A 21,598-nucleotide genomic window follows, 5' to 3' on the forward strand; every position below is an offset into this window, starting at 1 on the left:
GCTAGCAGATGACAGATACAAAGCAGAATTATGCAACTCCTACTTAGCTTCCATCATCCCTATCTCTCAGAATGATCTTCAAACTGGAAAGAACAGTACAAACACTGCAAAGAAGCAATTGCGACCCTAGTTATGAAGCTCTTTAGAAAATGAATACCTGGGCTCTCTAAATGAGCTTAGGTCTCCAGGCCCTGACAAATTGCATCCCTGGGGACTGAAAGAATTTGTAGATTTAATCACAGAACGATTGTCAGTAATCTTTCAGGAATCTCAGGAGCGATGCCAGAAGATTAGTAATGGGCAACTGTCCGAGTTGTCAAAAGGGGAAATGTGTAGGTTTGGGGAACTTTGCACTGTTGAGTTAAACTTTGATCCCCAGCAAACTATAAGCTGCATTATTAAAGAGTTAGATTATAATCGCGTTGAAAGGAAGTGGTAATCTCAAGGAGCCAGCACAGGTTATGTAGAACAAACGATGTCATACTAACATCACATCATATTTTTTTAATCTTTTTTGAAAGATTACCAGAACTCTCAAGATTGTCCCGGATAGTGAATCTTTCAACAGGGCTTCCGACAACACATTTTATGGTATGATGAATGGATAGGGCCTGGGTGATCTATGGCTTGGTGAAGGCACAGCTGGGCAAACCATTGTATCCAAAAGCTCTGGACAGTAGGGCCAAATCAACTCAGAGAGGTGTAGCACAAGATGCCACTAGTCCTTGTGTGGTGCCCGGTTCTGTTAAAATCCTTTCAATGACATGAAAGACATGCCAACATATAATCGTGAGCTGACACAAAATGAAGAAGTCTAAGTAATATGCTGCATGACAGCAACAGGATATGGAGGTTTGCCTGAACAAGGAGCTGAAATAAACATGACAGAATTTAATGGAGAAAATGCAAGTTCTTCATTCTGATTTTTTTTTTAAACCCAGTTATTCAAATTATTGACAATAGTTAATGGGAAAAAGTCTTGAAGATTTTAGTTAACAAAAAGCCCAACATGAGCCAAAAAATTCTGACATGGCTACAGAACAACGAGTGCTTGCCAGGCAGCATAGGAGGAAGTGTAGCGGGCGGAGCAAGGGTGATGAGGGTGCCATTGGCCCATCTGCCTCAGAACATCAGGGCTGGTATCATGTTTCTTCTTCATATGAAACTTTGTGGTCTTTGTATTTTGTAAATCATTAAAGCAAAATATATTCCTAGTAGAAAACTTAGAAGTACAGAAATGTATGAAGAAGGAAACAAATATTAGCTCTCATCATTTGGAGATCACTACTGTTATCATTTTAGTATATGTCCTTCAAGTCTCATCTGGAGACTTGTGTTCCATGAGGCAGTTGGAAGTACTAAAAATGTGGGTTATGTAGCATTTATATTCTACATGAAAAAACTAACATTGTGTCCTGAATTGTTTCCTCAACTTATATATTCTTTGAAACCCATTTTTAATAGCTACACAACACACTATTCTATAGATAATGCCATAATTTGTTTGAATTAACTCGCTCTTGGACATGTAGGCTGTTTCCACTTAGACGTGGTGGCAGGAAGGTGGCACTAGATTTTAAAGGGGATACTGACAAAGCAGTAATCAATCCAGGGAGGATAACTGGACTAGTGAAGCATCTTAGAAACCGTGACCTGAGAGGGGCAGTTCAGAAAACCGGGAACATTCATTCTAGAGAAGGCCAGACATAGACAGCTCTGATAGCTGTCTTCAAACCCTTGAAAAGCTGTCAAATGAGAAAGGGAGTGAATTAGTTTTGTGTTGTTCCAGAGGGCTGAACTAAGACAAGTGGACAGAGGCTGGAGGGAATCTGATTTCACCTCTATTTCTAACAATGCCTGCTGTCCACCGATGGGCTGAACTGCTTTGTGAGGGAGTAACATCTCCATCACAGCAAGGTGCAAGCAGAGATAAGACGACCGCCTGGGTCAGGAATTTGTAGAGAGGATTTCTACATGGAGTAGGAGGCTGAAATAATAACCTCAAAGATGCCTTCCCATCAGAAGATTTGGGGATTCTTTCTGAGTTATCAAACTGCCTTCCTGTGACCTTGCTCACATGGAGAATCTAAGTCAGGTAAGGAGCAAAGAAGTCAGTGACATTAATTTCACTGCTAGATTAAGCACTGTCGCTCAGAACTAGAACATACGTCTGTGTACTTGGCATTGGCTCACATCTAGATAGTTTTTACAGTCAGCAAAGTACTTTGCAGACAGACCTTACAGTTTAATTCTTGTAACAGCTTTGGGAAGTAGATATTGACATCATCCCACTGTTAAAGGTGAGAAAATTGAGGCCCAAAGTGCTAACCTGACAAAACCCAGCCATCCACCTCTAGTTCCTTGTCACTTCCCAGGACGCAATGCTGCTCTTCTCTGTATGAGTTCCCAGTGCACTCTTTGATGGGCTGCCACGTGAAGGTTCTTTGTCCTTTACGTTCTGTGTATTTGTTGTCTCTTCGGCTACACTTTTAAAACCTTTAGGGCAAGGGTTTAAGGGCAGGTTATTTTTCTTTTGCATCCCATCCTCTCATCGCCCAGTGATCTTTCTAAAATGCACATCGGATCATGCCAGCCTCTTGTTTTGAGTTCCCCTTAGGCTTCTTGTTGCCTGGCACAGAGATGCTAACCCATTTGGGAGGGACTGTGGATCAAAGAGCGGTGCCCATTTCAGAATCTTGGGAGGAAGTGAAGTACGATTTATAACAGCTAGAAGCAATACAACAATTATTTGAAAAGAAAAATCAAAGCAATTTGTTCATCAATACGTTTGTTTTGCTTACTAGAGCTATATATAGGCAATACTATAATTCTCCACAATTTTAAGAGAGCACATTATTTAGACGGTGCATGAGGCTTTCATTTTTATCAAAGAAGCCATAAGTTTTGTTGTTGTTTGTGGAACCACAATCTCAAAAGTGAAAACATGCCGTCTCTCCGGGTGGATCACAAGGTCAGCAGATTGAGACCCTCCTGGCTGACACGGTGAAACCCTGTCTCTAATAAAAATACAAAAAATTAGCCAGGCATGGTGGCGGGCGCCTGTAGTCCCAGCTACTCGGGAGGCTGAGGCAGGAGAATGGCGTGAACCCGGGAGATGGAGCTTGCAGTGGGCCGAGATTGCCCCACTGTACTCCAGCCTGGGCGACAGAGCGAGACTCCGTCTCAAAAAAAAAAAAAGAAAAAGAAAAAGAAAAGAAAACATTGCCATTTCTCATATCTCATTTCTCATATCTCAAATTTCCATATATGTGTGGGCTTGTGTCTGAACTCTCTTTTGTCTTCTATTAGTTTGTGGCTTCTGTGCCACAGCCATGCCATCTAACAATCATTATGGTTTTATAAAATGTTTTGCTCTCTAGTCGGAGAGCTGCCTCCATTTCTCTTCCTCCAAAATTGTTTTGAACCTTTGTTCTTTTATATTAATTTTAATATAAGCATTTCTAGTTCCATAAAAAAATTTTTGATTTTGATTGTAATTGCACGGAATTAATATACTAAAATTGAAGGACAGCTGCCAACCTAATGATATGGAGTCGTCCCATCCATTTTTTTGGATGTGGCAGGACCTCTTGGTTGCCTACTCATCAGCACTAGTCCACTCCACTTCCTTTCTCATCGACAGAGAATGCTTCCCATATTACAGACTGAAAATATGAGAGATTTTCCCATCCTTTCATAGGCATGGCCTCATGACTCAATCCTGGCAGTGGGACATGAGATGAAGGTTTATGGGAAAAATCTGATAAAAAATAGATGTGTAAAGAGATACTTCCTTTACTTCCTTTGGAATAGAGTCATGTGAAGAGGTCTTTACACACAGACTCCAACTGTGACATCAGTCCTGAAACTGGAAGAGGACAAACCTGAGATAAATGCCCTGTTGGAGATGCTTCAGCAGAAAGATGGAAAGATCCTGAGTGTTTGATGACATCCTTGAGTTGCAGGATTAAGCAACCCTGAACCTGCCCATGCTGGGCTTCATGTAATGTAAAGTAATAAATATTACTTCAAGACACCTCCTGATGGATATATGTTACTTGCATGTAAAAACAGCTAATTAATATACCATGTCTTCATCTATTTCCTTCAATAAAATTTCATTATTTTCTTCACAGGCATCGTACACATTTTTGTGAATATGACATTTTTAAGATACATTTCTAATTATCTATTACTGGTGATTAAGTAGGTTATTGATTTGTTAGTTGGTCTTATATCCAGCTTAGTGATCACTCATTAATTCTAATAGTTTATAAAGTGTCCTACAGACTATTATATCATCTGTGAATAAGAACAGCTTTCTTTTTGCTTTTAAATTCTTATATTTATTATGTATTTTTCTTGCTTTATTACATTAACTTATACTTCAGATACAATATTGAAAAGGAGTAGACATAGTAAGCAGCTCTGTTTCCTCCTGACTCTGATAGAAATAATTATCAAGTTTCAGCTTTCAGGATCTTTCCATAGCACAACTCTAGAGGCACTATTCATAGTACTTTGACATTATGAGTGGTTTTGTAATATATTTTTATAAATAGTCTCTATTAAAGTGTTTATGTATCAGTTCGGATTAGGCTTGGTTGCAGGCAACATAAAAAGACTGAATAGCAGTAGATTATACAAGACGGAAACTTATTTTTCATGCCTAAGATATCCAGAGGCAGTCAGTTCAGGACACAATTAGTGTGCTGCAGTCTCAGAGATCCAGAATCCTATCATCATGTCATTCCACCATCCTAACTTTAGGTGAGAAAACATACAATTTCCTCAAAAGATAAAGAAAGCACATTCAATTTGTAATTTATCAATTATGATTTTAAAAAACTCAATAAAGTAGGACTAGAAGGTGTGGCCAAGATTGCTAATTTCACCCCAGTATCTATTCTTCCTGTGTCCTTGCAAAAGAAGCCTTAATCTTTTATTCTGAATTTTTAAATTTATTTGCATAAATTTTTCCATTTCCTCTTATGATTTGTTTAATCTCTATTCTAATGTTTTGTTTCTGTTCCCCTTTTTGTTCTTAATATTTTATTTATTTGTGCCTTTTTTCTTGATTTGCCTCACTAGAAATTTTTCTCTCATTCAAAAACTCAAATTCTAACTATATTAAATTCTAACTTTTTGTGCTTTTTTTCTAATTTATTGATTTTTACTTTACCTTTATTATTTCCTTTTTTCTACCCTTTTTGGTTCCTTCTGGTTTATTTTCTCCCTTCTTGAATTGACGGCAAACTCATTTACTTTTTATCTTTCTTTCGTTTTACAGATAAATTTTAGGTTCTAATCACATCTTTTAATACCACCTTACTGCATCACACATTTTTATGTGATTATTTTATTTTCACTTTGTTTAAAATATTTTCAATTTTTCATTATTATTTCCTCTTGAATCTAAAAGTTAACTAGAAAGATAGTTTTAGATTTCCAAACATGTAGTTTTTCTATTTCTTTTTTTTTTTTTTTTTTTTTTTTTTTTAACTTCTTTAAAAAAAAACCTCTCAGCCAGGCACCGTGGCATGTGCCTGTAATCCAAGCTAGGGATTTGGAGGCTGAGGCACAAGAATCACTTGAACCCAGGAGGCAGAGTTTGCAGTGAGCTGTAATCCTGCCTGGGCGACAGAGCGAGACTGTCTCAAAACAAAAACAGAAACAAACAAACAAAAAAGCCTCTCCTCTTTGCTTGTAGATGTCTAATTTAATTGTGTATTGATACAAATACGCATAATATAAATTCTTTGAAAATTGCTAAAGTCTTCACAATGTGGCCAATTTTGTAAATTTTCTAAGAAGAAAGGTTATAATCTTTATTGGGTACAGGGTTCTATATAAAACAGATAAATTTACAGATATTTTCTTCAAATATTCTTGCAGAATTTTTTTTGTTAGATTTCTCATTTGCTGTTAGAAGAATATTAAAAATCTACTATGTGTATAAAATGATCTGCTTTGGCCTTTTATATAACTTGAAACTATGTTGTTAGGTGCATGCAAGGTCATGATTGCTACCTCATCTTGGAGAATGATTCATTTTATTTTGGTATAGTATCTATCTTTTTCTCTATTTGTTCTTTTTGCCACAGATTTTATTTTGTCATATATTAAACTTGCGGCTCAACATTCATTTGGAATTTGCATGATCTTTTTTTTCTCACCCTTCATTTTCAAACTTTCAGACCGATATTGTTTTGCGTGTTTTTCTTTTCAACTGCATACTGTTAGGTCTTTCTCTTTCATTCTTTTTCATAATCTCTGCTTTTAGTGGTTGGCTTTAATCCACTTGCAAGTATTGGGAGTTATTACAGTCATCCCTTGGTATGGATGCCAAAATCCACAGATGCTCAAGTTCCTTATGTAAAATGGCATAGTGTTTGCATGTAATCCACGCACATCCTCCTGTATACTTTAAACCATCTCTAGATTACTTACAACGCCTAATACAATGTAAATGCTATGCAAAGATTTACTATACTGTATGTTTTAAATTTGTGTTATTTTTATTGTTGTATTCTTATTTTTAATTAAAAAATATTTTTAATCTCATGTTGGTTGAATCCAAAGATGTGGAAGCTGTGGATATAGAGGGCTGACTGTATTATCTTCTTTTATATTTTCTATTTATTATGTTTTTCTTTGCTATTTTTTTCTCCCTGTTTTCCTCTGCACTTTTGGAGTGATAAAGTTTTTACAATTACTTTTTTCTCTGCCTGGATTGAAATCTATATTGTGCACTTGTACTCATTAAATGATTATCTCTATCTTTAAATATTTAACAGTTATACACTTATTTGTATGAACAAATCTAAATCTTTTTGGTAACGTTATTCTCTTTTTGGTCATACATATTCTGTATCTGTTAAAGTCTTCCCTCCTCTATTTTATTACTATTTTATTTAATTTTAACTTCACACCTCATTCCTTTTTTTTTTTTTTATGGAGTCTGGCTCTATCACCCAGGCTAGAGCGCAGTGGCGTGATCTCAGCTCACCGCAGCCTCCACCTCCCGGGTTCAGGCAATTCTCTGCCTCAGCCTCCCAAGTAGCTGGAATTACAGGTGCCTGCCACCAAGCCTGGCTAATTTTTGTATTTTTAGTAGAGATAGGGTTTCACCATCTTGACCAGGCTGGTTTTGAACTCCTGACCTTGTGATCCACCCTCCTTGGCCTCCCAAAGTGCTAGGATTACAGGCAAGAGCCACTGTGCCTGGCCCACACCTCATTCTTGAATGAGAATTAGCTAGATAGAAATTTCCCTCAGCACTTTGTAGGTATGGCTTCATTATCTTCTTGGGTTCGATTACCTTCTTGGTTTCTATTCTAGTACACCTTAAATTTTTCATAGAAAATTTTAAGATGTAACTTCAATCTAAGTGTTAATCTTTTGTAAGTAATCTATTTTTCCCCTCTGGCAGTTTTTCATTTTATTAATGATGTTCTGCAGTTTCATTGTGATGTGGACCTGCATCAAAGTGCACTTTTGATCTGAGTTCTCATATTTTTCTCTCACTCTGGAAAATTCTAAGCTACATACAATCTTTTCAAATAATGACTTCTCTCTTATTTCTTCCAGTCTCTTTTCCTTTCTCTGATACTCAAATTAGAGATGTGTTGGGGCCTCTCAGTCTGTCCTTCAGAGCTCATAACTGTTCTGCTCTTTTGAATTTTATATTTCTTTGTTTCTTTATATCAGATCTGGGTGAATTTGTCAGTATTCTCTTTCAATTTATCAATTATCTTTAAACTGTGCCTAGTCCAGAGTTTATCCTAAATATTGGCTTTCTTATTTCCAGAATATATTTTTAAGTTCAAACATTTTCAGTTGATGGCTTTCCCTATCTACATGTGGTGGTTTGCCCCAAATTTGCCCCATCCCATGCCCCTTTGCAATGTGACTTTGATGCTCTGACTATCAAGAAGTGGGGTGGCCGGCTGCAGTGGCTCACGCCTGTAATCCCAGCATTTTGGGAGGCCGAGATGTGGAGATCATGAGGTCAGGAGATCAAGACCATCCTGACTAACATGGTGAAACCCCGACTCTATTAAAAATACAAAAAATTAGCCAGGCGTGGTGGCAGGTGCCTAGAGTTCCAGCTACTCGGGAGGCTGAGGCAGGAGAATGGCGTGAACCCCAGAGGTGGAGCTTACAGTGAGCTGAGATTGCACCACTGCACTCCAGCCTGGGTAACAGAGCGAGACTCTGTCTCAAAAAAAAAAAAAAAAAAAAGAAAAAAGAAAAAGAAGTGGGATATATCTCTGCATCCTCAAATCTGGTCTTGTCTATGTGACTTGTTTTGAGCGGCAGCCATTGGCAAATATAATTCAACAGAGGCTTGAAAAGTTCTTGTGCATTGGAGTTTGCCCTTTTTTGGCTGCAGGAAACCCTGCTCTCACCATGGAAGCAAGCCTAGGTTAGCCTCCTAAAGAACCACAAAAAGAAAGACCCTAGCTGTCTGAATGATCTGAGCTGAGTCCCCAGACATGCAAGTGTGGCCATCCTAGACCACTGAGCTCCAGCCAAGCCAGCTTGCTTCAGAAGAGCTGTCCAGACAACTCACAGAATCACTACGATTCAGGTTGGTTTTTTAAATGACTAAGTTGTGGGGGTGGTTTGCGATGCAGCCAAAGGTAATTGATATACTGTCTTGTTCAATTTCTCCCTGTTTTGTTTCCCAATATTTGTTCACTTTTAAGGCATCTAATTCCTTTTCCATGTCTTTAGTCACCTTAAGTGTTACCGTTCAAGTCTGACTGTTTAATTTACCGTTTAAATCCTTGACATACTGTTTCATAAAATTATTTTCAACTGGAGTGAACTCTTGACTTTCTTCTGTTTTTCTTAGCACTCATTTTCTACATATATTTTGGAAAGTCTGCAGGCTTATTTTGAATGGAAGGCATTTCGTTTTGTCTCATTTGTTTTGCTTTCTCTCGTACCCAGTTGAGAAGTTTTGTGGATGCTTTCACCCAGCACACTGTACTCTTGGTCCACAGCTGAGTCTCAGGATGGTTTTCTGGGGCTCCTGCCCCACGGTGACATTGAGAATATTACAGAGCCAGTCACAGAACTGGCTTGGAATCAGCTGGCTTCATATCAGCTTTAAATTTCTAATCAGTTCCTGTTTAGAAGTCCGGGTCTTGGATCTCTCCAGTTCCGCAGCTTCTGAGAACGCCTGGCTTTCAGCAGTTAGCCTGTTTCTATCGTTTCTTGCATAGACACTTAGTTTCTATTATCCTAGCCGAGCCACACTCCTTCCCATTGCTGCCTGGTTTGGGGCCCAGAGCCCTGCAAGCCCACAGCTTTATCCTCACTCACGCTTGCAGCGATCCATAAAGACATTTTCTTCTTGGTTTCAAGTTTGGGTGTATTGTATTTTACTATTATTATTACTATTTTAGACAGAGTCTCACTCTGTCACCCAGGCTTGAGTGCAGTGGCGCAATCTCGGCTCACTACAACCTCTGCCGCAGGTTCAAGCGACTCTCCTGCTCCACCTCCCGGGTTCACGCCATTCTCCTGCCTCAGCCTCCCGAGTAGCTGGGACTACAGGCACCCTCCACCTCGCCCAGCTAATTTCTGTATTTTTAGTAGGGACAGGGTTTCACTGTGTTAGCCAGGACGGTCTCGATCTCCTGACCTCGTGATCCGCCCGTCTCGGCCTCCCAAAGCGCTGTGACTACAGGTGTGAGCCACTGCGCCCGGCCAAGTTTGGATATATTTTATTAGGTTTGTTTTTTCCTTTTCTATACTTTGTCTTTCATGGCCTTCTACTTAGAACACAAGGAATGTGAAGAAGTGTGAAATTAAGGGGATCCCATTTGATCGGAGGTCCATTTCATATAATTTTGTCTAAAAATTAAATATAAACTTAAGCTGGCATGCAAGATCTTTCCCAATTCAGATCTGCTTCCCACTCCCACTGCTTGCACCCCGCACTTCACTCACATCAAATTGCCTCCTGTTTCCTGAACACAGCGCATGCTTTTATTCTTTGGGGTATGGGCATATCCAGAACAACCCTCCTGCCACACCTTTAATCTTCAAGACCTTCGTGAAAACTCATTTCAACTGGGAAGTTGGCTCCAGATCCTACAGATTAAGTTACTTCTTCCTTCTCTGTGCAGCTAGTATTGTTAAATACCTTTATGTAGTGCTTTCTGTACTCCTCTGTATTCTGTTTCTGTATACTACTTACGTCATCAAATTGTGAATTTTAGTACTTATAATCTCCCCCAGCTAGGCTGAGAGCTTCCCGAAGACAGACACTGTCTTTTTCATATTCATATTCTTGGAAGTTAACAAAGGACCCGGCACAAAGTATGCACTGGTACACATGTACTGAGTACATGAATGAATGACTCACATGATGTGCAAGATAGAGTAAGCATATAGGACATGTGGTTTATTGCCATATTGTTATTTCCATGACAATTGCTGTTTATCTAAGTGTGGGCAACACAATCTACTTTGGGCAACACAAATGTGCTATATTCAGCCACTGCACTTAGAAATAAAGGGAAGGCTCAACCCAAATGTCCATCAGTGACAGATTGGATTAAGAAAATGTGGCACATATACACCATGGAATACTATGCAGCCATCAAAAAGGATGAGTTTGCGTCCTTTGTAAGGACATGGATGCAGCTGGAAACCATCATTCTTAGCAAACTATCACAAGAACAGAAAACCAAACACCGCATGTTCTCACTCATAGGTGGGAACTGAACAATGAGATCACTTGGACTCAGGAAGGGGAACATCACACACAGGGGCCTATCATGGGGAGGGGGGAGGGGGGAGGGATTGCATTGGGAGTTATACCTGATGTAAATGATGAGTTGATGGGTGCAGCACACCAACATGGCACAAGTATACATATGTAACAAACCTGCACGTTATGCACATGTACCCTACAACTTAAAGTACAATAATAATAAATAAATAAAAAATAAAATAAAAAATAAAAAAAGAAAGCTAAATGAGAAGCAAAAACATCTGGAAAAAAAAAAAAAAAAAGAAATAAAGGGAAGGCAGTGGACAGATTTTTACCCTGAAGTTTGCCTTATATAACTACCACTAAGCTAACTCTGTGCGGAAGACAATTGACATACTCCAATACACCTTTTGCAAAAGTGTGGTTTTTACAACTATTAAGGCAACATGAGACAAACAGTCTCATTTCCTTCCTCGATTTCACGGCATTCTTCGAAAAAGAGTGGAGGATGTTAGCACGAGTTGTTATCTTCCTTTTGAGCAAAGTAAAAATATGATGGAAAAAGCTCTAGTATGTTTAAATGCTTTTACAGCCATAACAACTCAGTTCTATCTTTCTATCAATTATAATTGTGTCTCAGGAGAAGGGTTACATTTTTTGTTCCTTTTTTTTACGAAGAGAATGTGATTTTGGTACCAAATGGCATGCTGCGTGAGCAAAAATATTTGTCTAATTGTCCAACTTTTCTGGAATCCTTCAGGATACTATTTCTTCCTCAGAAACAGAATGAAGGCTCTGTGACATGGAAGAAACAAAAAGGTTTTCATTCTGGTGGGAGTTACTTGCGCTTTCATTTCCTCCAGCTCAATTGCATGGCTATGGCAAAAACAGAAATTCAACTGAGTAGAATTTCTGTTCTAAAAACATCTAAAATTCATCTCAAATCTGTATCTCTTCTGGGGAGAGAAACTAAATCCATTCTAACAACTAATTAAACAAACAAACAAATACCCTAAAACCACAGCCTTCTCCTGGCGCCTGTCTACACCCACTCCTCCCCAGACCCCTTCCCCCATCTCCTTCCCCACAAGCCCAGTCCCACCTGGTCCAGGGACCAACTGGTAGGTCTCACTCTCTCCAACACAGGGAATGTGTTGGATAAAAGTTATATGTGGAAAATGTGGGTAAGAGAACTAGAAAATGAATGTGAAGTTATCACTGTGTTTAACTTGAAACTTTGCTCTCTGATTCCAATAGTTGTCACAGTTTTCTGAAAACCTGAAATGTAACGTATGTGACTTTTCTTCTCCCTAGTCATTCAGCAAAGAAAAGCCTGAAATTCTTCTCCAAATTGCCATTTTCCCCCACATTCCTAATTCAAGCTCGAAGCTTTATTTAATTTCACCACATTTAACACCTAATTTTTAGTTATGAACTCTGATTGATGCAGTGCTTCTTACGGATATAGACTTTGAATCCATTGTATGACCTCGAAAAGAATCTAGCGTTTAGACAATTTAGAATTTGGAACCAATTTCAGTGTCTCCAGAAAAGATCCAAAGTTGGTAACTTGCCGCTTCTCCCCGTATGGTGAGCCATCTCACTGTCCTCAAGAGGCTGCAGAAGGAGCCCGGAGAAAGGGATAACATAGAGGGACACAGAGATTTTTTATTTACAGAAATAGTATCTGGAAGTGCCCTTTGGTTTACTATCTTGATCTTTCATGTTAAGCAACTATGAATGTTTGAAAGGGAGAACAAAAAAATCACCACTAAGAGAAAGAAATATTACCTGAAGAAAATGTTATCAATGACAACTCCTAGACACGAATGATAGCATGTTGCGTTTTATTTCATTTGCAGTCACACTGTGAGTGTCTACTATGAGCCAGGTACTGCATCAAATTCTAGACCAGTTCTGTTCCATAGAAATAGATGCCAGCCACCTACGTAACTTTAAAGTTTCTAGTGGACACATGAAAGCCATTAAAGAGAAATGGGTGACATTAAATATTTGTATCATTTCAACATGTCATCAATACAAAAATAATGAATGAGATGTTTTACTTTTTTAATACTGCATCTTCAAAATCTCTTGTGTGTTTTTCACTTATAGCACAGCTTAACTGGACTCACCACCCCTCAAGTGCTCAACAGCCACATATGCAGTGGTTACTACGTCGAGCAGCATAGCTCCAGAGATGCAAATATTAATGAGAACAGTGCTAGTTACAGAGTTGCTGGGCAATCTAGGTCCCCTTGTAAGAACCAGTGTCCCAGGGGAAGAAACTGAACTCCATAAGGTAGCAATGTGGGTGTAGTATCTGCACGTGCCCATGTTATGGGAATGTAGATGGGGACTGACTAACATCAACAGAAGTGTGGCCATCTTGCCCGAGATGCATGAGGACCTCCTGTTTTTAGATGCTGCTGCCCAAGGCCCACATTTCATGCTATGGCTTTTGTCATTTGAATTATCAGTAGCAGTCTCGGAGCTAATATGCTTCACTGGGCCCTGGAGGATATTGTCTTATACTGTCCACTGGGTTTCAGATATGCAGTCTGTGTCTTTCATTGCCTTCCTGGAAAATAACTAAACTCTTCCTCACCAGGCTTTTTGTCTTTTTTAACTTTCTCTTTGTCTAGTTTATTTTGATATCTCTGTTACTATTGTTTCTTCAATCTTTTTTTCCTGGTTATCTAATTCCTTTATCTTGTTCAAGTTAAAAAAAAAAAAAAAAGGCCAAGTGCGGTGGCTCACGCCTGTAATCCCAGCACTGTGGGAGGCCGAGGCCAGGGATCATGAGGTCAGGAGATCGAGACCATCCTGGCTAACATGGTGAAACCCCATCTCTACTAATAATACAAAAAACTAGCTGGGTGCTGTGGCAGGCACCTGTAGTCCCAGCTACTCAGGAGGCTAAGGCAGGAGAATGGCATGAACCCAGGCGGCAGAGCTTGCAATGAGCCAAGATTGCACCACTGCACTCCAGCCTGGGTGACAGAGTGAGACTCTGTCTCCAAAAAAAAAAAAAAAAAAAAAAGACCTTTGCCTGGGGCCTGGGGCCTGTTGAGGCATCTATGGGCACAGCTTCTGCACACTGGTGACAAGAAATGTTAAACACAGAGCTAAAATGTATTAAATATTTAAAATTACCGTATATATATAATAATTAAATCCTAAGATAATGATGTTGACGCAAGGAATTTGAGCAGAATTTGTGAGGGCCAAGGTTAAGAGTGGGAGAGTAGAGATGTGCAGATCTCAGTCCCTCATGTCTTGCTGCAGGAACAGAAAGAGAGGCCATCATCAGAGATACAAGATGCTTATGTTTCCATCTTGTCAGGACCATTTTGATCTCAAGGACAATTTGATATGCAGGATGCAAAAAGAATATAACTAAGGTATTTTTGACAGCAGCAGAAAATGTCTTAGGAACAAACCACTGAATGTCCACTTTCAGATATTATCAAATGGTAAATCCCTCATCCTTTCCCCATCCTTGACCCTGTTCTACTAGGTAGGAGGGTGTCCTTGACATCTATACTACGGCCACCGTACAAATAACCCCAACAATGAAATGACTACTCCAGTCCACATATGGTATATCCCCCTTCCCACCACAGGTTCAATCCATACCATGTCTCCAGTAAGGACTGTGGCTTAACTTTTGACCTGGAGCCCACACAACTTTCACACATTATAGTTCTCTCAAGTTTAAGAAGAAAACTGATACGGTTTGGCTGTGTCCCCACTCAAATCTTATCTTGAATTGTAGTTCCCACAATCTCTACTTGTCAAGGGAAGGACCTAGTAAGAGGTAATTGTATCATGAGGGTGGGTTTTTCCCATGCTGTTCTTGCGAAAGTGAGTAAGTCTCACAAGATCTGATGGTTTTATAAGGGGCAGTTCCCCTGCACACGCTCTCTTGCCTGCTGCCATGTAAGACGTGCCTTTGCTCCTCCTTCACCTTCTGCCGTGATTGTGAGGCCTCCCCAGCCATGTGGAACTGTGAGTCCATTAAACTTCTTTTTCTTTATAAATTGCCCAGTCTCAGGTATGTCTTCATAGCAGTATGAAGATGGACTAATACAGAAATATTTTCAAAGTTAGGCTCCCAGCTCAGCACCCTTTCAGTAGAATTTGGGTTTTTGGTCTTCAGCCGTTGTTCTTGTATTTCCTCTGCTCCCTTCCCTCTCACTTCCCCTTTGACACCTGCTACCAGGCTGGGAGTTCCAGAAACCCCATGCGCAGAAGTTTGAGGACCCAGGCAGGGGAGGAAACATGACAGTTAGGCAGAAATACCCCTGAGAGGTTGGGTGCTTTATTGGATGGGCACTGTGAACCTAATGCTCTGAAGGCTAGATGCGTGGGCTTCCTTCCCCAGACCTAAGGCTGGATCTGAGGAGAACTGGCAAGTAAGTGAGGCTTACTCTTCTCGTCTACTGTGAGCATCCTTATCTGCCCTGTGTCATCCTGTTGCCCTCTAGCTAAACCCAAGCCTGCCCTCACGGGGCCATGCCACCACTCTGCCAGGCCTCCCCTCCGTCTGTCTCCCTCTTTGCTTGATGTCTGATAGCTGTCATGTGGTAAAGAGCAATACGCTAATGCCTGGTGGGAGCTGGATGTGTACTCAATAACCAGGAGTGCTTGCACTTGGTGAAATAGGGAATAATATTATATTTCCGTCCAATCATACGGAATGAGATCCAAATGGTGAAATGCCAGACTCCCGGACAAAAGGACTGTCATCTATAATTGTGTAGATCAAGCTTGTCCAGCCCACAGCCCACGGGCCACATGCAACCCACGACAGTTTTGAATGTGACCCAACACAAATTTGTAAACTTTCATAAAACATTATGAGATTTACGCACGGACTTTTTTTTTTTTTTTTTTTTTGGCTCATCAGCTATCGATCAGCTCTCATTAGTGTATTTTATGTGTGGCCCAAGACAATTCTTCTTCTGTGACCCAGGGAAGACAAAAGATTGGACACCCCTGGTGTAGATTGTTCTCTACACAGGACTTGAAGCCTAGGAAGCGAGTGAGGTGGTCAACCCAGTCTGCGCTCTACTCACCAAGCCACACACCCTGACACAGAACTGTGTCCCCATGAAGGAAAGAGTACCCTTTGCTGATTATCACAAAACTACTCTAGTACTACTTTATGCTCTTTTTTTTTTTTTTTTTTTTTTTTTAATTCTTTGAGATGGAGTTTTGCTCTGTCGCCCAGGCTGGAGTGCAGTGGCCCGATCTCGGCTCACTGCAAGCTCCGCCTCCCTGGTTCACGCCATTCTCCTGCCTCAACCTCCTGAGTAGCTGGGACTATAGGCGTGAGCCACCACGCCCAGCCAACTTTTTTGTATTTTGAGTAGAGACAGGGTTTGACCGTGTTAGCCAGGATGGTCTTGATCTCCTGACCTTGTGATCCGCCTGCCTCAGCCTCCCAAAGTGTTGGGATTGCAGGCGTGAGCCACTGTGCGGGGCCTACTTTATGCTTAAGTGGGCTTTGGGTAGAAGAAGTCTTAACCTTTTAAAACACATTTTACAGACTCATGCCTGTAATCTCAGTGACTCAGAAGGCTGAGGTAGGAGGATCTCTTGAAGCCAGGAATTCAAGACCAGACTGGACAACATAGGAAAACCCCCATCTCTAAAAAAAACAAAAAACAAAAACATAGCCAGGTGTGGTGGTCTGCATTTATAGTCCCAGATACTCAGAGGCTGAAGTGGGAGGCTCTTTTGAGCCCAGGAGCTTGGAGCTGCAGTGAACCGTGATCAGGCACTGCCCTCCAGCCTGGGCAACAGAGCAAGGCCCTATCTCTAAACCAAACCAAAAAAACACATCTTTTAGTCTGGAATGTGCATATTTGTCATCATTTTAGGTCCTGACTATGAGATTCTCACAAAGAGAAACAGAAAAAGAACAGAAACATCAATCATTTCAATAAATCTTATTTTGGGCCCAATGTGAATCATCTCTCCTCAGGACTCAGGTTTGCTGGCATTCAGAAGGAGTTTTTCATGACAGCAAGAGGCTTGGGCGTCTGTCTCCTGCTGTCTCAGGGGTGATCCTTACTAAGAACTGGGGGAGAACAGAGTCATGTCCAGATGTAGGAGGCCTTCTGTAGAAAGGTCTGAGAGACATGGCCATTGCAGGCTGCTGTCCTGCTGCTATAAAAGCTTCCTCACAATATTACTCCCACTCTATAAACACACTGTTAATTAAAAGAGAAACTCATTAAATACCCTTATAAAATCTAGAATATCCCCTACTCATCTCCCCTCCCTTTCTCCTCCTTGCCATATGCCAATAATCAACCTTTTTTTTTTCTTTCAAGTTTTTAGTGCATTCTCTGTGCCAGCGGTGACCAAGGAAGACAGTCTGTAGTCTCATAGACCTTATCATGGATTTTTAGGCTAATTTCTCTCAACAGAAAAGTTTAGGTCTGAGATAGTCTCTAGGGATTTGATGTTCAGGTTCTCAGAAATCACTGGTTTCCCCAGCATGTGCTGTAATATGTCCTTAAATGCTGCAGAGACTTAGTTCTAAGGTCACTAATTATATATCAAGGAGAACAAAGTGCCCAGTCCTCCTCGAAAGAAATGAAGCTGTTTCTTTTCCGTGTTCTCTTTCACTAGGTGAATACATCTGGATTTCCCAAACACCGAAAAAAAAAAAAGAAAAACCAAACAAACAAACAAACAAACGGAGTCTCACTCTGTTGCCCAGGCTGGAGTGCAGTGGTGTCATCTTGGCTCACTGCAAGCTCTGCCTCTTGGATTCATTCCATTCTTCTACCTCAGGCTCCCGAGTAGCTGGGACTACAGGCACCCAACACCACGCCTGGCTAAGTTTTTGTATTTTTAGTAGAGACAGGGTTTCACCATGTTAGCCAGGATGGTCTCGATCTCCTGACCTCGTGATCCACCTGCCTTGGCCTCCCAAAGTGCTGGGATTACAGGCGTGAGCCACTGCACCCGGTCAGGTTTTCTTAATTCACTCTCTGCTCTAAAGGCTTTTGTACTATCTATATAAAAATGTATACATTCATTTGTTTGCCATCAGGTATTTATTGAGTACCTGTATTCATTTTCAATGCGTTTGGATAAGCACAAATAAAGAAACAAATAAAAGTGATAATACATTTTTGAACTGACTGGGCAGTGGGAGACAGACAAGTATGTAAACCATTTCAGTTCAGGGTGGTAAGTATGACAGAAAGACAGAGAACACAGTCACCAACTTTAGCTGATGAAATTGAGGCAGCTTCATGCAGGAGGCGGTTTTTGACCTGAGTCTTAGAGAGTGAATAGGAATTAACCAGGCAGAGAAATGAAGCAAGACAATTCCAGGCAGAGGGAACAGCGTGTGCAAATTCCAAAGGACGGTGTACTGGGGATCCTATAGAGAGACAGACAGCATCCCTCAAATGCACCTCCTCTCTATCTGAAAACCTGTGAATTAAGGAAAGACGTCTTCTGTTCCCCCCGAGCCTTTACCCCACACATCCACACACCCAATATACAGTAATGGGACAGGCATAGGATCACAGCTATAGACTCTCCCAGTCAGAAAGGGGGAAACAGAAGGCATAGAGGAGTTACCAGCCTACAGCAGTTCTGAGATCTGGCAGGGGACATATGGTCAGTTCCTTGATTTGGGATCAAGCACTAAGAATTAGTCCCAGTGGCTCTTGGTTTTTCCCTCTGTGTCATCCTTCTTTTTCTGTAACAGATTGTTTACATTTGCAACTGAGTGTATTTCTCAGATTATTCTCAGCCTATAAAAGTTTGGGAATCCAAATGCTTTTTATTTTTACTCTGTACTTTCTCTGCCTCTTTTAGTCCAAGCTGATGGTGCTTCTTCCTGTAAAATTATCTTAAAACCTTTGGGAGTCTCCTGTGAATCTTATTGGGGTGTGTGTCATCATTTAAAAAGTTTGTGAGGTTTTTCTTAACAGCACAAAAGACAATAAGGTTCACAAGGGAGGGGACATCCCACACATCTCTTCAAGGTAAGCCACACTCTACCCTGAGCTTCTGTTGAAGCTGCCAAGGAATCCTAAAAGCCCTGGGTTTCTGTTGGTGGTGTTATTTTTGTTTTAACTGAAGAGTTCTCCAAAGCATTGCCTTAAATCTTTCCAAGATCTTAACAAAGGAGGTTATGGTCACATTCATTTTTTGTTTTTCTTTTCTTTTCTTTCTTTTTTTCAAACAGAGTCTTGCTCTGCCACCCAGGCTGGAGTGCAGTGGTGCCATCTCAGCTTACCGCAATCTCTGCCTCCTGGATTCAAGCAATTCTCGTGCCTCAGCCTTCCAAGTAGTCAGGATTATAGGCCTGCACCACCGCACCCAGCTAATTTTTGTATTTTTAGTAGAGATGGGGTTTCATCATGTTGGCCAGGCTGGTCTCCAACTCCCGGCCTCAAGTGATCTTCCCACCTCAGCCTCCCAAAGTGCTGGGATTACAGGCATGAGCCACCATGTCCCACCTATGGTCACATTCTTAATTCCCTGTTTAGACCATGTTCTCCTGACCATTCCCGAAATTTTATTTTTGTGCAGAGTCATTTCCTTATTAAACATTGCTTCTTTCTGGAGAAGCAGGGGATTTTCCAACTTAACAAATTCTGCCTCTTTCATATTGAATGAATTTTTTTTTCTTGAGCTTATCCCTGTCCCCTCCAATTTTAGTATAAGCATAAAGACAAAGCCGGGGCATCTTTAACACTGCCTGGAGATGTCCGTAGCTAGAGCAACCTGTCCATTAGATACATCTGTTTTCCGTGTTACCACAGGTGATGTGGTTTGGCTGTGTCCTCACCCAAATCTCATCTTGAATTGTAGCTCCCATAATTCCTACGTGTTGTGGGAGGGGCCGAGTGGGAAATAATTGAATCATGGGGGCAGTTTCCCTCATACTGTTCTTGAGGTAGAGAATAAGGCTCACGAGATCTGATGGTTTTTTAAGGGGAAACCCCTTTCACTTGGCTCTCATCCTCTCTTTGCTAGCTGTCATGTAAGACTTCCCTTCTTTCGTCTTCCACCGTGATCGTGAGGCATCTGCAGCCATGTGGAACTGTGAGTCAATTAAGCTCTTTTCTTTATAAATTACCCAGTCTCAGGTATGTCTTTATCAGCAGCATGAAAACAGACTAATGGCAGAAAAGAGTCTTGCTAAACTTTCTACCTCTCCATAAAGCCCCTTTTCTCTGGTTTCCTCACTTTTCTTTAATCCTTGACAAACAGCCTTCTTGAGCGACATCAGTCTTCTGCTAACAGTCTCTATGAGATACTTGATAGATTTTTCCTAAATACTCTTCTCAAGGCCCTCCTGGCATCTGCCCACCACAGTCCCAAAGCCACTTCCATATTTTGAGGTCTCTGTTACAGCAGCAACTCATTCACCTCTTGCCTTCTGCACCCCCACTTCAAACCCCCCTGCCCATTTACATCTCCAGCTACAGCCCACCAGGCCCACTCTGGTCCCATCAAAGCAGAGGGTAGACAGTTTTCTTCAAAATTTCTGCCCCTTCCAAAGGTCCCAGAAAATAATTCTAATGTATCCTCCCGAAGATGGGTTCCCCAGAGGAGCCATCTTGGTAAAGGGCTAACAGATAGGGTTATAGAAAGAAGTTAATGACACTGTCTTCAAAAACAAACAAACAAATAATATCTCAGGACACCAAATGTTTTCTCCAGAGAAAAATATCAAAATTATCTGGGAAATATTTTCAACTCTCTGTTTGAGGGCAAGATCCAGAGAATTAAATCTGTTTCTAACAAGAAATATTTTTAAAAAGAGAGGAAAAAATGTGAGATTAAATTTATGTTAGGCTAACATCAGCTTTTATTTATTTATTTATTGTAAAATGGAATCTCACACTTTCACCCAGGCTGCAGCTCAGTGGCGTGATCTCGGCTCACTGCAACCTCCGCCTCCCCGGTTCAAGAGATTCTCCTGCTTCAGCCTCTTGAGTAGCTGGGATTACAGGCACCTGCCACCACATGTGGCTAATTTTTGTATTTTTAATAGAGATGGGGTTTCACCATGTTGGCCAGGCTGGTCTCAAACTCCTGACCTCAAGTGATCTGCATGCCTTGGCCTCTCAAAGTGCTGGGATTACAGGCGTCAGCCACTGTGCCCAGCCCAGTTTTATTTTAAAACACTGCTACCTTGACAGTGGAAGACATGTGTGGCAAAATGGGAAAGGCCAGGAGCCAAGGACTCATGCAGACCTAGACTGTGAAGCCCGGGCAAGTTTCTTAATCCCCAGGAGGCCCCGCTTTCTGATTCCCAAGGTGGACATGGTCATGATAACTACCTCACAAGGCTACTGTGAGGACTGGAGGAGGTGAAATGTATGTGAAATAGTCAAGCACAGCAACTAGCATATGATTAATAAATTATCCTGGACTCACTAACAGGGAAACCACACAAACGAATCCTCGTATTTTTCTAGACGCCTCCATTTGGCTTTTCAGAAGGTTCTGGAATCAGAAGTCTGTTCTCCAACTCCCTGGGGAGGATGTGGTGGCCGCGAAGGAATAGGAGGAAGGGCAGTTTCCCTCTTGCCCTCTTAGGAATTAGATTCTCTCCCATGCTAAAAAAAAAAAAAAAAAACAAAACAAAAAAAAAACCCACATTTAGGACTATGGAATGTACAACTCTCCAGGGGCCCCATTAAGTCTTTTCTCAACTGAGTATTTCAGTGAAGAAACAATATCAACTTCATTTTATTTCTGCCATAAATCCACACTTGATCTAATCTCTCTGGGTTTCTCTCCTTCCCAGCCCAAATCTCCCTCATCTGGCTTCAACTCTTCAACTCTTTCTCCCAAGTAGCCCTTCCAAGAGGG

The 21,598-nt window shown here is 40.9% G+C and overlaps 2 protein-coding genes across 2 annotated transcripts in view; both read left to right on the forward strand.

Annotated features, from left to right (window-relative positions):
* TIGAR (TP53 induced glycolysis regulatory phosphatase) overlaps positions 1–21,598 on the forward strand; it is a 1,172,566-nt gene that overhangs the window by 726,279 nt on the left and 424,689 nt on the right. The window lies entirely within an intron of this gene.
* The window catches only part of CCND2 (cyclin D2), a 734,493-nt gene that overhangs the window by 326,525 nt on the left and 386,370 nt on the right, over positions 1–21,598 (forward strand). The gene's annotated exons all lie outside the window — the stretch shown is intronic.

This window comes from Macaca thibetana, chromosome 11 (assembly GCF_024542745.1).
Source record: "Macaca thibetana thibetana isolate TM-01 chromosome 11, ASM2454274v1, whole genome shotgun sequence".
In the NCBI taxonomy this organism is placed as follows: Eukaryota; Metazoa; Chordata; class Mammalia; order Primates; family Cercopithecidae; genus Macaca; species Macaca thibetana.